General features: G+C 41.7%; 1 long non-coding RNA gene across 1 annotated transcript in view; it reads right to left on the reverse strand.

The window, feature by feature from the left end:
- Positions 1 to 8,332: 8,332 nt before the first annotated feature.
- Positions 8,333 to 17,046, reverse strand: part of LOC108349074 (uncharacterized) — a 46,908-nt gene continuing 38,194 nt past the window's right edge. Inside the window, exon 3 of the long non-coding RNA XR_015645223.1 lies at positions 8,333 to 8,968. This is a non-coding gene — a long non-coding RNA (uncharacterized LOC108349074). The remainder of the gene's footprint in view (positions 8,969 to 17,046) is intronic.

A 17,046-nucleotide genomic window follows, 5' to 3' on the forward strand; every position in this document is an offset into this window, starting at 1 on the left:
CCTGTACAAATAGCTCTTATTCTTCTGTCTCTCTCTTAACGTGCTTCCCCTAACACTTTGGGTTTCCCCAAGATCATGTAAGATTCCTTATTCCTTCTCTAAAGGCCTTTTCTCTTGTGTCTGTCTTCCTGTGGTTGATCGTCACACCAGCCAATGCTATGTTTTCTCCTCCTTCTCTCTTAGATTCAACCTCTCTGTGCAGCTGCTGGGGTTCACAGCTTACCTCCTCTGAGACTTTTCCTTTTAAACTTTAATAAAATTTTCTTTGAGTTCCCATTTGAGTCCTTTATTAAATTCTTGTCTTTAATGATTTATTTATTTTTATTTGCATGTGCATTTGTATTTCTCCTGTGTGAGGGCATCCGATCCTCTGGCATTAGAACCAATGGGTGCTGGGAATTGAATTGGAGTTCTTTAGAGGATCAATCACCTCTCTTAACTGCTGAGCTGTCTCTCTAGACTCATTCTTAAATTCTTTTATTAATAAGGCTACGTACCTCAAAAGAGGACCCCGATTTCTTCTGCAACACCTAGTGACCCAGGTAGGACCCCAGTAGTATTAATGCAGGCTTTATCTACTTTGCATTCTTTATTGAGTTATGAATAATAACGACAGGGGCCCATTGCACACACCTTCTAAATGTAGGTCACGTGAAGAAGCTGCTTTGGAATTGTTCTTTCACTTTTTAGACCTTATTTTGTTTTGTCTTCATTTGAGACAGGGTCTTACTGTGTAGCTCAGGATGAACTAGAACCTGCGGTCTTTCCGGGACAGCCTTCTCACTGCTGGGAAGACAGGGCTGTGTTGCTTGTGTTTATTTCATTCTAGCAGCTACAGACTCTGAATTAGGAATTGTGAATTTGTGCTCTGTGCTTTCCATTTTGACTTATAGTTCCATTTCAAGGGCAAACAGCCACAAGGCATCTTTTTTTTTCTCCTTTGTTTCTTCTGAGACTTTGTCTCATTGTGTATGGAGCCAGGCTGGCTATCTTTGGTCTCAGTCTCCCAAAGGCTGTATTGCTAACTTGTATCTTTGGGCCTGGCTCTCAGTCTGTTCTTTCTTTTCTTTCTCTCTCTCTCTCTCTCTCTCTCTCTCTCTCTCTCTCTCTCTCTCTCTCTATCTCTCTCTCCCCCCTCATCTCTCCCTTTTCCCCATCCCTCCCTCCCTCCCTCTTTCTTCCTTCCTTTCTTTCTTTCTTTCTTTCTTTCTTTCTTTCTTTCTTTCTTTCTTCTTTCTTTCTTTCTTTCTTTCTTTCTTTCTTTCTTTCTATCTTTCTTTCTCTCTCTCTCTTTCTCTTTCTTTCTTTCTTTCTTTCTTTTTAATCTCATATCATGCACCCCAATCCCACTCATCTCCTCATTGCTCCATATCCACCCTCTGCCCTTGCGACCTCCCTCCTATAAAGAAAAGAAAAACAGAAAAAAACATGCAACAAAGCTGCAATACGTCACACAATGTACGCTTTTGTTCAAAGAGCTCCCCTTGCAAATGTTCATGGCAATGAATCGCCAGTCTTGTCGAGGCCTCTGGTTGTGCCACACTTTCAGTACTTGACCCTCACCGGGATTCCTCTCAGATATCCTGCTGTCCTGTGTCCTGGAGATCTTACCGCTTTGGATCTGCAGGACTGGTCCTTTCACATGCTCTAGCAGGCACGGGTGGGGTAGATGTTGAGGTGGGCCAATTCAGAGCCCTGAATCCTGGCCTGGGTGGTAGTTCCGGTTCACTCTGGTGCACCCACACCATCAGGCCCAGCTCTCCCATTTTGCCCAGGTGAAGGGCAGGCTCTCTACTCCTGTCTGTGGTAGCTGGCAAGGGGTGGGGCTGACTTTCCTGCCTGCTGCATGAGTTGGGCTGTGTGTGTGTGTGTGTGTGTGTGTGTGTGTATCTCCCATAATCACACCACCGAATGGCTGGTAAAGGGCAGGTACAGCTCTTCCTGTGTTCAGGCCTGTGGGGCCAGCTCATTCACACTCCTACCATCAGGGTCAGCTCTACTGTGCTGCCTGTCTAGGTGAGGTGTGGGTCCAGCTATGGGTGAGGCCACTGCATTCCCACTGTTGGGGCTGGCTCACTCCCACCACTCCACCAGGGCCAGCCCTACAGTGCTGCCCAGGCTGAGTGCTGTAGCAGGCGACTAGGTGAGGGCACAGTGATAATAGCACTCCACCTTAAGAGGCAAAGTGAATTTCCACCTCGTGGACTCTATAAAACCACATCTGGGTGCACACCTGTAATGCTGATGCTTGGTGGGCTGCGGCAGGAGAGTTACTGTGAGTTTAAGGTTAGCCTAGGATACATTTTGTGAGTAGGGGGCCAACCAAGACTACGTAACAATTTTACTAATTTCGCTCTTCTTCTGTGCGTGAGTGCTGTGAAGTGATAATGGAAGCCCTCAGGAACAGCGAGAACTAAGTGGATCTGAGTGGCAGTGTGGTTCCCTCCATAGCTGCGACCAGAGGCACAGAGGTATTGCTGGGCAGGGCAAGGTGACAATTTAAGTGGAAGAAACGCATGAAGGGCTCGGGGACCTGTTAGCATTATTCTCAATAGCAATCTCCAGAACGTAGAGCTTCTCTTCGGAAGTCTTGATTTCCACAGACATTCTCTCTTGTGAGGGGTGGGAGGGCAGGGTGCTGAGGTTTAAACCCAAAGTCTCTTGACTGCTAGTAAACTGCTTTTCTACCGAGCCAAACCCAAGGCCCCAAAGCCTTTTTCTCCTTAGTCTATTTCTTTATTGACTACTCAAGGTGGCACTATGTATTCCTGCCTGGCTCGGAGCTGTGTAGAGCAGGATGGCTTGAAACTCAGAGATCAGGGGTTGGGGATTTAGCTCAGTGGTAGAGCGCTTGCCTAGCAAGCGCAAGGCCCTGGGTTCGGTCCCCAGCTCCGAAAAAAAAAAAAAAGAAACTCAGAGATCTACCTGCCTTTCCTTGCCTCCTGAATGCCAGAAATAAGTGTGTGTGTGTGTGCACGCGCGCGCATTTAGCCCCTAAATTCATTGTAAATTTAACAGAAAACAATTGAGGCATCTGAGTGAAAAGAACACAGAGGAGAGACTAGGGCTCTCTATCAACCATTAGGTAAGCAATTTTGCTTTTCTAAACAGCAGCTTCTTTCTCCTATGGAGTGAGTAAAATGTATTAGATTTTTTTTTGTTGTTGTTGCTGCTGAAAAAAATACTTGATAAAAGCAACTTACAAAGGGAGTACTTCATTTTGGCTCATGGATCCGAAATAGTCCATCCTTGTGGGGAAGTCAAGGTGGCTGGATCTCGAGTCAGCTGGTCAGGCTGCCTGCCGGAGGTAGGGAGTGATGAATGCTGATGCCCAGCCAGCATTTTTATGTCTAGTCAGTCCAGGCTCACAACCATGTGAAGGTACAACCCACAATCCAGATGGGGTTTCCATCTTACTTAACCCAATCCAGAAATAGACATGGCCAGAAATTTGTCTTGTGGGTGATTCTAGATCTGGTCAAGTAGAGGATCAGTATTAACAATTGCATAGGATTTTGTCACCTCCCTCCCCCTCTACAGTCAAACAAAGAAATCTGTTTTGTATGGGATACTTGCAAACCAATCAACGTGGTGTGTGCTTATTCACTGTGGGCAGCTTCTTTCAAAGTTGTCCAATGGGCAACTGTCAAGAGTGAAGCAATGTGGTAACATCTCTTTTTAAAATCTTTATTTCATTTTTTTTTCTTTTGTGCATGTATGTGCATGTTTGGGCAACCACATGTATCAGAGTGCATGCGTACTTTGTGTGTGCGTGTGTGTGTGTGTGTGTGTGTGTGTGTGTGTGCGTGCCTGTGTATGTGTCAGTTTAGGATTACAGCCAGGTGCCATCACATCTACTTTGGTAAAACTTTTGAAGGTTAATTTCAAAAGGTCCAACTCTACTTGGCCTGGGATACGAGCTAGCCTGTAATACTAGTCACTCGTAAGTTTCAAGTAGAAAGATCACAATTTTTAAGGCCTGCCTGGATTACAGAGTGAAGTTAAAGTCAGCTTGGGCAAGATGGTGAGCTCCTGTCTCAAAATAAATTAAAAACATTTTTTTTCAAAGAATTAAAAGATTTGAGAGGGTGTAGGAGATGAACATCATTGTTGGAGAGCTGGGGAACGTTTTCCACAAGGATCTAGTAACTGTTAAGACTGCTTAGAATAGCTGTGTGATAGACAACTAGCTTCATTATATAAACTTTTGTGCTATCATTGTGGTGAGGAAATAAATGAGTAAGTTAGCTTAAGCAATGTAGGAAAGTAGTTTCTTGAGGTGATGCATCTAAGAATAGACCACATCCTTGTTCCATAGTTTGTCATGAGGAAGACTTTCATGGCTGTTTCCCCAGTGTTCTCTTTAGCTGGGCGGTCTGAAGAAGGTAAAGGCAGAAGTGGTTTAAACATATTGCTCAGGGGTTGGGGATTTAGCTCAGTGGTAGAGCACTTGCCTAGCAACCGCAAGGCCCTGGGTTCGGTCCCCAGCTCCGAAAAAAAGAAAAAAAAAAGAAAAAAGAAAAAGAAAAAAAAAAAAAGGTAAACATATTGCTCATTTCTCCCAGTGTGATTCAGAATGTCTTATCTAGTCAATGAATGTCTTAATGGCTTAAGAAAAGGACTATTTGTTACTTCCCTTGGGCAGATTCAACGAGGTAGCCTGACAGCTTACATGTTGTAAGACATTTTCATCTTTGGATAGATAAAATCAACTATTGTTCTTTACTGTATAGTTGCCTTGATAAAGAGTCTCTGTGGCTTGGGTAATGGGGCAGGGTTTCCAGACATGTCTGTAGACAGCAGGCATGGATTCACACGTGCTTTCTATTAGAGGCTAAATACAAGGCGACTGTTGGAAATGGGAACATCCACATCACATTTCTGAATCCCATTTGGCATCTTCAGTCATGGATACTAAAGAGTTAGCCCTTTATCAGCATTGCCTCTGTTAGGTGAATGTTTTAACTGCCATGAATCCAATAACAAGGGTTTCAAAGTGGTACAAACAAATAAACAAATGAACAATAGTTAAAAGGTTTCCAAAATAGTGCTAGCAAAGTACTTAGTTTTTTATTATTTTTTTATTTAATATGTTATAGAATTGTTTTCCTGGCATGCTGTTACAAACCAGTTCATTTTAAGATAGGAATTAAGGGAGATGGGGATTTAGCTCAGTGGTAGAGAGCTTGCCTAGGAAGCATAAGGCCCTGGGTTAGGTCCTCAGCTCCAAAAAAAAAAATATATATGAATTAAGAAGGGGCATAGGAGGTACTGTTCATATTCATCAGTGTCGAGATTTCTAATCATTAATCTTATCATTAACAGATCTATATTATTTTTTTAAAAGATTTATTTATTATTTTATGTATATGAGTACACTGTAGCTGCCTTCACACACACCAGAAGAGGACATCAGATCCCATTATGGATGGCTGTGAGCCACCATGTGGTTGCTGGGAATTGAACTCAGGACCTCTGGAAGAGCAGCCAGTGCTCTTAACCACTGAGCCATCTCTCCAGCCCCCCAGATCTATATTCTTTATTCTTCACAAGATGACTTGGAAGTGATGGTGGGCATCACCAGATCTGGTGATCTGGGTTCAAATCACTATTCTATGCTTTTGTATTTTCTGATTTGGAGCAATTTGCTTTCTCTCTGTGTGTCACAGTTTTATAATTAAAAATAAAACATGCAGGGTGCTTACAAAGTTACGTGAGGATTAAGTGAGTTAGCACGTAGTCCCCAGAAGTGGGTATGGCGAGTCATAGAGGTCTGATGTACTTTTATGCCTGTGTTTATCTCCCTAGCTGTATTCTACGGAAACCAGAGGGATGTGTCATCATTATTTTATTCTAAAACAACAGCTGGTGTCTATCGAAAAGACCTGTAAACATGAATTCATGATTCCAAATATAACCTATAATTCTTATTAAAATGGCAATAAAAAAACTATAGTTTTTTTTTTTTTTTTTTTTTGTTTTGAGTTGTCTTGTTTTGTGAGACAGGGTTTCTTGTATATATAGCCTTGGCTGTCCTGGAACTCGCTCTGTAGACCAGGTTGGCCTCAAACTCAGAGATCTGCCTGCCTCTGCCTCCCAAGTGTTGGGATTTAAGGCACGTGTGTGTTACTACTGCCCAGATAAAAAAACTGTATATTTTAACTAACAGCAGTATATCAGTTGTTTTATTATGTCATTGGTGAGCATATCAACATACATAACAATGCTCTTGGCTTACTTTTCTGTAAATATAAAATATTACTCAAAATTAAGACCAATTAATTTGTAGGAAATTACTAAAACAAGGGCCTGTTGGTGAGATTTAACGAAACTAGATTCATACTTAGATAGGGAAAAAAATCTTAAGCTATGTTACCCTCTGTGATGGTTATTCCCAGTTAGCAACCTGACTACATCTGCAATGAGCTACAATCCAGAAATGGAGGACACAGCTCCATTTCTGACTTAGATCTGATCCAGATCGTGAAGCTGGAAGACACTGTCTTTTGATCAAGATCTTGACGCAGGCTGACACGTGATTTCGATCCAGATCTTGAGGCATAATGGCCATGCAAAGCTTTTGGATCAGGCAAGGTGGTTGCATGTCTTTAATCCCAGGAGACAGAGGCAAGCAGATCTCTGAGTTCAAAGCCAGCCTAGGACAGACCAAGTTCCAAGTAAAGAATAGCTGAGGCCCAGGTGTAGTGGCACACACCTTTAATCTGGGCCATAACACTGCTGGAGGCCTGTGTAAGGGCAACATAGAAGGAAGACTCTCTCTTCTTCACCTGCTTGCACTTACTTGTCAGCACATCTGTTGGATTTATGTAATTTATATTGATGATCATAGTCACTTCCAGTTCATTGAACAGACTGGAATTTATTACTCTTCCTTAAATTTATCCTATCTAAAAGTTTACTGTATTTTTAACAACGTTGTAGATAAAACTATTTGTTCATTTGTGCAACTTCTTGTGTATGTTCAAGCAGACGTGTAAGAACAGCTGCCTAGGCTCTGAATCCCACTGTGTACTCGTATAGGCTTCAAGTTTTTCTTTGGCCAAATGAGAAAGAATTCAGATGGGATTTAGCTTTTAAGCTAAAGCATGCCTTGAACACAACAACATCAGGTCTTTCAAAATTGTTTGGCAGAGTTTGGTTTGGAAAATAAAAGGGCGGGCTCTGGTTGGTGGAAAATGATAACCCACAAGGATAAGAAAATAACCCTGGTGAAATAATACCACAGACATCTGGGGTGTGTCTTCCAGAGCAAGGAATAACATCGTATTTACAGCTGGTAGCCTTCAAAAAATTCCTAGCTTCTCTCTGGGAAAAGTAAGTAGAATTGGGGAATAAAACATTTATTAAGATGGCTTAAGAAGTTAACAGCACTTTTAATTGATAGGGCTTTTCATTTCCCCATAAAGTCTATTTGAGTAGGAGAGAGCAAGTGAATAAAATTTCTCCTGTTTAGAATTAAAAGTGAAAAAAAATGGTTTTGATTTGCAGTTTAATAATGGAGTTGACTGTAAGCCTCAATAAGACAAGATGGATGAAGCAAAGAAGTGCAGGCTGACAGGAGCAGGATGTAGATCTCTCCTGAGAGACACAGCCAGAATACAGCAAATACATAGGCAAATGCCATCATTAAACCACTGAACTGAGAACGGGACCCCGGTTGAAGGAATCAGAGAAAGAACTGGAAGAGCTTGAAGGAGCTCGAGACCCCATATGAACAACAACGCCAAGCAACCAGAGCTTCCAGGGACTAAGCCACTACCTAAAGACTATACATGGACTGACCCTGGACTCTGACCTCATAGGTAGCAATGAATATTCTAGTAAGAGCACCAGTGGAAGGGGAAGCCCTTGGTCCTGCTAAGACTGAAACCCCCCCCCTCCCCCCCCCGTGAACGTGATTGTTGGGGGGAGGGCGGCAATGGGGGGAGGATGGGGAGAGGAACACCCATAGAGAAGCGGAGGGGGAGGGATTAGGGGGATGTTGGCCTGGAAACCGGGAAAGGGAATAACAATGAAAATGTAAATAAGAAATATCCAAGTTAATAAAGATGAACAAAAGAATTTAGGGCTCTTTCAATTATATGCTATAATTCCTCCTTCCTTAATTTTTAAGTCATAGAGGGCTAAGGATATATCTCACTTTCTCAGTGTGTCTGAAACTGTAGATTCAATTCTTAGTGCTAAGAAAAAAAAAAAAAATGTGAGTGTGCTGGTACACCTCAGAACAGGGGTGATAGAAGCAAGAGGACCAGAACTCAAGGTCTGAAAAACCCAAACAGAACCAAAACAAGAAATAAAAACAAGAAAATCATAGTAGCCAGAACAATGTCAAATTTATTAAAGGTATACCATATAATCATTCAGTACCCAATGTCACTAACACTAAGGGATAAAGGGTCTGTGTTGGTTTGAATAAGAATATCCCCCAGAGGCGCAAGTGGTACAATTTGAAAGGATTAGAAGGACTAGGAGGTGTAGGCTTATTGGAGGAAGTATGTGACTGTGGGTTGACTTTGGAGTTTAAAAAGCCAGGTCCATGCTTTCTACCTTCCTGTCTATAGATCAGGATATAGACCTTAGCTATGTTTCCAGCATCATGCATGCCGGCTGCCATGCTCCCCCCCACCCCCGGCCATGATGATACTGGTCTAAGTCTCTGAAACTATAATTCAGTGCCCAATTAAATGCTTTCTTTTAAAAGTGTGGCCTTGGTCTCGATGTCTTTTCACAGCAATAGAACAGTGACTGAGACAGAGGCTTACAATACTTTAATACACAAGGTTCCTTCCTTTTAGTTTGAATCTGAGAGTTGTAAACATCCGTGCTTCCTCGGAATAAACATCGGCATAGCTCCTAACTGGGTCAAGACCTTTGTATAGCCAAGCCTGGTGGGACAGGCTTTAATTCCAGCACGCAAATGCCAAAAGCAGCAGCACTACAATTGTTTCTGAAAGAAAAAGGGAAAAAGAAATAAACCAAAATATAAGAATTGGATACAAACAAATAACCAAAATAAAACAAAAAGCAAACCGAAGCAAAAGACCTTTTTTTTTTTTTTAAATATATGCTTTAAGGGTACAAGGAGAGAAGGGGAACTAGGGGGACAGGAAAGAAATGACAAATCTTGTTTGAAAAATTCCATGAAACCTAAATATTTGTACAATAAAAAAAAAAAAAAGCATGTATCTCGAAATGGGACCTGTATATCAATCCTGTAGCCCATTGCCAAACTCAAGGGAATGTCCTGGAAGCAGGAGCTGTAAGAATGTATAGAGGGTGGAGACAAATGTTAAAAAAATGTTCTCTTCTTGACAGGACATGGCTGTCAAAATCCTGAACTCATAATAGCAGTCATGTTTACCTGCTCAAGATCAAGTCAGTCAAAACTTTAACGCAGATGGGGAAGGGGCTCATGGGGCTCCGTCCCTAACAACTGACAGATGATGGCTGCTGGTCAAAGGGGAGTAATTTTCATTGGGGAGATTGTCCACACCATGTAATAGTGGTTCCAAAGTCACATTCAGGAGGGCAGTGCTAGCTGGACTCACTGGGTCATAAAAAACAGAAGGCATGGGGTTGAAAGAGTTTTTAATGGGTGGAAGGGAAGCAGCAGGGGTGGATATGATCAAAGAATTCTTATACACATATGCAATTACTGAAGAGTAAATAAAAAGCATTCCTTAAAAAAAAATAAAACTATCACCGGCAGAGCCCTGAGTTTAGTGAGTCCTTTAAGATCTTAGGAGTGAGGCCACACGACCTTACCAATCTGTAAACAGAAAAAGGATCCCAAGAGGTGAACTTAGAATCTGAGATGCCTTTGATTTCCACACAGCCCCACAACTGCTAATTTCGAATGTCACTCAGCCTCTGTGGGTTGCAGTAGTTCTCATCTGCGAAATGGGACAACAGCAAAGATCATAGGACATTTTTAAATGAAGATATGAACATAAATCTGTATGTGAGTAAAAGGAGGTGCCTAAAACATATGAATGTCTCTGAAAATATACATTCCAATAAATCAAAAGTTGAGTGATAAAATATGGTAAATATATTGTTGTAAGGCCAGGTGTGACTCATATTACATGCTGCAATCTCAGTACTTGGAAGGCAGAAGCAGAGAAAGGAGGGTTACAAATTCTAGGCTGACTTGGGTTGCATATCAAGACTGTGCCTCAGTAAACGAAAAAGATTAATTAAAAATCCAAAATTCACATGTCTTTAAAATCTAGCACCTTTAAAAAAGATAGGCGGATCTCTGAGTTCCAGGCCAATTTCATCTACATAATGAGTTCAAGTCAGCCAGTGCTATGTAGTGAGAACCTTTCTCAGAAATAAATGAAGTGAAAATGTAAATAGACTGAACAAGTCATTTTTAATTTTCTATATGTAATGAAAATCTGAACTGCTATAAACTTGGTGTCATAGTATCTTTCGTGCCTTTATAAAGAGAAACTATGTTAACAGTTAAACTAGGATGTAAATGTTTTATTTTCTCAGATGAAGTGATAAGATGAGAGCTTTACCCAAGCTCTGTGAATACACAGCTTGGGGTGATCCCAGGGCATTTGCCTCTCTGTTCTATTCCTGGGTCTAGGCAAGCCTGGAAGCTTCTAGTCTCCGTACAATCTAATCTTCCAAGCTGACTGATTCAATTCAGCTTCTCTCAGCTTCTGACTGAACTGCTGTGCATGGCCTGATACTAACTTTGGCAACATATTCTAATCTACTGGCACCTCTCATTCTCTGGCTTGTTCTGTCTTCATGTGTGTCTAGGTAGTTCTCTCTGTAACCTGCCTCTGTAAAACTGTCCTGGTCACACTGCCATATGGACCCACCACTTAACCACATACCACACCACCATCTTTCTTCTCTTTTTCTGCCCTTAAGTAGTTTTTCTTCCTCTTCTGTTCTTACATGAGTTGGGCATATCCTATCTCTGACATATATTGTCAATTCTTTCTCTGATTCATCACATTGTCTGCCCCTCATTTCGTCATCACTTTCGAACATGGCTGCTTCCTTCTACAACCAACCTTACCTTCATTGCTAGGGATTAGAGGTATGTACTAAGGGCAGGTTGGTAGTCCAGCTAGATCATATTGTAATCCAGAGTGTGTCTACATTGCATCTGAATCATACCTTTAGATGTGAGCTCTTGCTTGAGTAGCCATGCTCCTGGATTACAATTCCTCTACATAATGCTAAACTGTATCCTGAGTTCAGGAGCATGCCTGTTTTACGGTTCATGGGATATGATAGTGTGCTACATCTTCTCCAAAAGATCTGGAAGTTCTTTTAACCACTGAATCATCTCAGAAGCCTTTGATTTTCTATTTCCTTGGAGTTTAAAAAATTACATTTATTTATTTATACGTGTGTGTGTGTGTGTACATAAATGCACTATTGAGAGAGTACCATGTTGGGGCTGAAGTACTCAGGTCTTCAGGTTTGTTGACAGCATGTTTACCTGTTAAGCTGCCCCCTCCTCCACCCCATTTTGAGACAGGGTCTCATATGGTGTGATAGGCAGACCTCAAACTCAACTTAAAGCTGAGGATGATCCTCCTGCCTCCTCTTCCTGAGACCTAGCATTAAAAGTTTGTGCAACTACACTGGGTTTTTCAGTGCTGGGAGGCAAGCACTCTGCCAACTGAGTACCATGCTAGCCTACCCCACTATCCAATCTCTGTCGCTGGTGAAGCAGGTTGGAGCTCTCACCCTGCTGATTGAGTAGAGGCTGACAGGCAGAATGTTTACACACACACACACACACACACACACACACACACACACACACACACGCACGCACGCACACGCACGCACACGCACACGACTGAAGTGCTATTTAGTCATTTCCTCTGCCTGCCTCCTATCATCAGTGCACCAGTTAAAGTCACCGAGGTTCTCAGGAAACATGTGGTAGAAATGTGCACTCCCATGGAAATATATTTTACCCAACACCCAAACTATCATGCTTTTTGAAAATTTATCCCTAACCTAAACATATATATTTTTCCTTGAAGAAAAAATTTAAATGAATTAACATAGTTTGCCTATTGTAAACCGAACATAATAGCATGGTACATGATACTAGGTAAATCGTTATACAAAAAAATGATTGCCCTTATTTCCATTTATAGTAATGAGCAACTGCTTAGACATGATGGCTTATTTGTAATGTGAAATAGACAAATATATTGCTGAAGTTCATTGGCCTTTACATCAGACATTGTACCAATTCAATAGTACCACTTCCACATTTCAAGAAGAGAGATAATAAAGACATTGCCTGCAGAGTGTGTACTTGAAGCTACTTGGAACCCCTTTTTTCCTCTTGAATGCTGTAGGCTTTGCTCAGTTTTGGTTTTGGTTCTATATGCATCAGAGTCAAGTCTCTCACTTCGGCTTGTACGGAGACTTACATGGAGCAACTCTGAATGAGAATTTGGAAGCATGAGCGCATTCGTTCTTATTGCTGTGAAAGGACACCATAGCTAAGGCAACCATAAGGCACCATAGCTAAGGGAATGAAGAGCTTATTTAAGGCTTATGGCTCCTGTGGGATGAGTCTCTCCTCATTACACCGTAGACAGCAGCAGGCAGGCAGAAATGGCGACTGGAGCTGGAAGCTGAGAGCTGAGAGCTCGTATATCTAACCACAAGAAGAGAGCTTCCCTGAACATCTACCAACTGGAAACCGAGTATTCAAATGCCTGGGCTATGGGAGGATAGCTTACTCAAACAACCACAGTGAGTTAAATTCTTTTTTCTATGTATTTGAAAGCATGTTTCAACATGAACTTAAGGATGTTTGGGGAAAGAATTCTAGCATCCCACTTCAAGTGTGTGCCAGACACCAGACCTCTCTCACGATGAGAAGCATAGTTTGCTTTATCAATAAAGTACACACACACATGCATATGGATACAGACTGGCTTACTTGGACAATCTTTGCTATTCAATTTGTGTGGCCTCTGTTGACCCTTTTTAACCTACAATACAAGGTTTAAATCTGCATATTTGAATATTTGAGAGAATTCTTGTGACGACTAAACACAGTGATCACTTAGTACTCTCTGGATTACTCTGGAGATTATAAAAGATGGAAAGGGTAATACTTTTCTTACAGTAGTGAGGGTGGGTTGGAGGGGAGTAGTGGAGGGTCTTGCTATGTAGTCACAGCTGGCTTGGTCCTCAATATATGTTTTAGGTTTGCCTTAAACTCATAGTAATCCTCCTGCTGCAATCTCCCACATATTGGGATTGTAGATATGAACCACCACATTTAGTGAAAGCTGGAAATTATCAAATCTTTGATCTCTAGCTTCAGGTTTGCTTTGGCTTTGGATTATTTTCTATAAAACTAAGTCTTACCACAGCTGACCAGAACAACCACACACACACACACATACACACACATACATACACATACACACACATACACACATACACACATACACACACATACACACATACACACATACACACACATACACACACATACACACATACACACACATACACACACATACACTCACACACACACATACACACACATACACTCACACACACACATACACACACACATACATACACACACACACACACACACACACAAACACACGCACACACACACACCAGCAGAAATAGCTTTCCCCCAAATTTTTTGTTGTTGTTGTTTTAGTTTGTTTGTTTTCTTGTTGTTGATGATATTGTTTTCCCTCATGATGAGCTGTGAGCCTCTCACCTTGAGATATCAATGGCCTTTCTAGAGTGACACCTTTTCCTTCAACTCGCCCGAGAAGAGCTTAGTCAGTGCAGTAGGAATGACCTGTCTCAAGCAGTCATAATGACGTAGGCATGATATAAGCCTTTTCCTAAGGTACATAACATTAATTCGGTATGGTGTATCTAGGAAATAAGTGAAGCCTGTGATCTGAGATCAGTTGCAATATTATAAGTCTATGGCTGATACAAATTTGAAAACCTTTATGATTTCCACGAGAACCAAGAGTATGCTTATTTTTAGCTGTATTTTGCTCTTCCTTGCACAGACTTCATTCACTGTGTCCCATTTAGTTTTTCTTTCTCTTTCCATGGTGATGCACCAGATGCCCTTCCATGGACAGAGCCAAGGAATGAGTATAACCCCCCTCTCTCCTTAACTGTGGTTTTGCTGCTCCCTCCTATTCTCCTGCATCTAAATTTCTTAACCATATATGGATTCAGTGTCATCTAAGGAGGTGTGTGTGGGGGGATATAGGAGGTAAAGGACAAGGAGAAAACTCAGGGGAAAAAGGAAAGAAGAAAAAAGGCAGTTTTAGTACTCATAACCAACTCCACTTTCAACAGATAGTCATGGTGGGCCTTAAGCTTCAATTTTCCAGAAAGAGCCCAGGCTTCTGGGACAAACCTCAGAAAAAGGGCAGCCAATCTGCAACTGCCTCGGCATCTGAACAGGGACTTACAAGTCCCTATAAGCTCTCTCTGTCTCTGTCTCTGTTTTTGTCTCTCTGTCTCTCTATCTCTCTGTCTTCTCTGTCTCTCTCTGTGTCTCTGTCTTTCTCTCTGTCTCTGTTTCTCTCTCTCTCTCTCTCTCTCTCTCTCTCTGTCTCTCTATCGTGTGTGTGTGTCTGTGTCTTTGTGTGTGTCTGTGTCTGTGTGTCATGTGTGTGTCTGTGTCTGTCTGTCTGTCTCTCTCTCTCTCTTTCCAAAACAATCAGAAGTATACAAAAATCCCATACATAAGCTTAACCAATCTTGACAAAAGGTGACCCAACCTTACCAGAAAATCCCCTAACTGGCTTTAAAAAGGACCTTTGAGCTTCCCACATGGTCCCCCCTTTCCTTTGATGGTTGACCCCAGCATGCTGTCTGTTTCTGCGAATAAATGCTCTTTGTCTTTGCACACTATTAGAGTCTAGGGTCTTCTTCCATCGATTCTTGGATGCTTACAATAGTTCTCTAGAAAGGCAGAGTATGAACAATAGGGCTGAACACTCTCTCCACCTCTAAGTGGAGAGAGTATGAAATGTCCCTGTAGCCTCATGGGTTTCAACATGAGGTCCCTAGCTGGAGACCGATTCAGGAATTTGTAGAATTTTCATGAAATGGGTTGCTAGGCAGTAGGCTCTGGGACCTGTAGTCTGCCCTGGTTAGGAACGTGCTCTCTGCTTCTCTGCAGAGATGTGATGATGTCTGTCCCCTGTCCACACATGCCTGCTGTTTGGAGTTATGATGTCTTCCTTGCCTCTCAAACTGTGAGCCGAAGTGAACCTCTTGTCTGTTAGGTCACTCTTTCCATGTATCCTAATCACAGCTTCCAGAAACCCATCTAAAAGAAGTCTAAGCACATTATGAAGGTTAATCTGATTTATTTAGAGTTCATCATCTTAAAACTTAATCACACATAAAAGCTGACTTTACGACCTAAAATCTAGACTAATGTTTGACCAAACATCTGGATATACTAGCTGAGCCAAATTGTCACAGAAAATTAACTATCATGCTGTAGAATAGTCACTCGAAGCAATCGAAAGGACATTTAGACTCTAGAATTAATAAAGAATGCCCCTATATTACAGAAAAATGTAATTATGATTGATTTTCAGTCTGCCCAGAGTCAATACAATGTTGGCTAAAATGTCTGAGGAAATTGCAGGACACAAGCCCCCAAATTAGAAAAAAAATGAAATTCTTGTCTTTTTTCTCTTGAACGCTATTTTTGGGTAATTTCCTAAACTTACATTAGAATCAGCTTTTGATCATTAAAACCGATTCTTTATGGGGCTGGAGAGGTGGCTCAGTGGTTAAAAGCACCAACTGCTTTTCCAGAGGACCTGGGTTCAATTCCTAGCAACCACCTGACAGCTTACACCTGTCTATAACTCCAGTTTCAGGGGACCTGATACCTTTACACAGACACACATGCAGGCAAAACACCAATGCCCATAACATTAATTAACATCATTAAAAGAATTTTAAAAATAACTTATGATATATGCCAACAAGATGACTCAGTGAATAAAAGTAACTGCTGCCTAAGCCTGGAGACCTGAGATCCGTGACTGGATCCCATGTAGAGGTAGAAGGAGAGAATTAACCTTTGGGGATTGTTCCGTGATCCTCACCTAAGTATCATGTCATGTGGCTCTCTCTCTCTCTCTCTCTCTCTCTCTCTCTCTCTCTCTCTCTCACGCGCGCGCGCACGCACACACACACACACGCACAGATAAAATTCATTAATAAAATTTTAATTAATTAACTAATTTTTATTAATTAATAAATTTTATTAATTAATAAATAAAATTAAAATAAATACTCTATTTGGGGTTGGAGAGATGGCTCAGTCATTACAGCACTAACTACTTTTCTAGAGGGACTGGGTTTGGTTTCTATCACCTACACGAGAGCACGCAGCCATGTGCCGCTCAAGTCCCAAGGAGTGTGGTGACTCCTTTCTAGCCTCTTTGTGTGCCAGGCACACACCTTGGCATAAGACAGATATGTAGACACCACATCTACATACATAAAATAAAATATTTTATGTATGTAGTGTTCTGTTTGTCATTTATTTATTTAGTGGCAGTATCTCATGTATGAGATATTGGAGTATTAGAGGCTGGCCTCTAATTTCTTTCTTTTAAATTTAATTTATTTTTTTAAAATTTATTCACTTTACATTCCACTCACTGACCCTGTCCTGGTTGCCCTTTCCCACAACTCTTCCTCCACCCCCTCCCCTTCTCCTCTGAGCAGCCTGGATGCCCCCCTGGGTATCCCTCTACCCTAGCACTTCAAGTTTCTTGGAGACTGGGTGTTTCTTCTCCCACTGAGGCCAGACAAGGCAGCCCAGCTAGTAGAACATATCCCATGTACAGGCAACAGCTTTTGGGATAGCTGTGGTCAAGCTGCACATCTGGTATATGAGGAGAGAGACCTATGTGCAGCTGTATATGCTCTTTGGTTGGAGATTCAGACTCAGAGTCCCAATGGTCCAGGTTAGTTAACTCTGTTGGTCTT

Source organism: Rattus norvegicus, chromosome 20 (genome assembly GCF_021556685.1).
Source record: "Rattus norvegicus strain SHRSP/BbbUtx chromosome 20, alternate assembly SHRSP_T2T, whole genome shotgun sequence".
Lineage (NCBI taxonomy): Eukaryota > Metazoa > Chordata > Mammalia > Rodentia > Muridae > Rattus > Rattus norvegicus.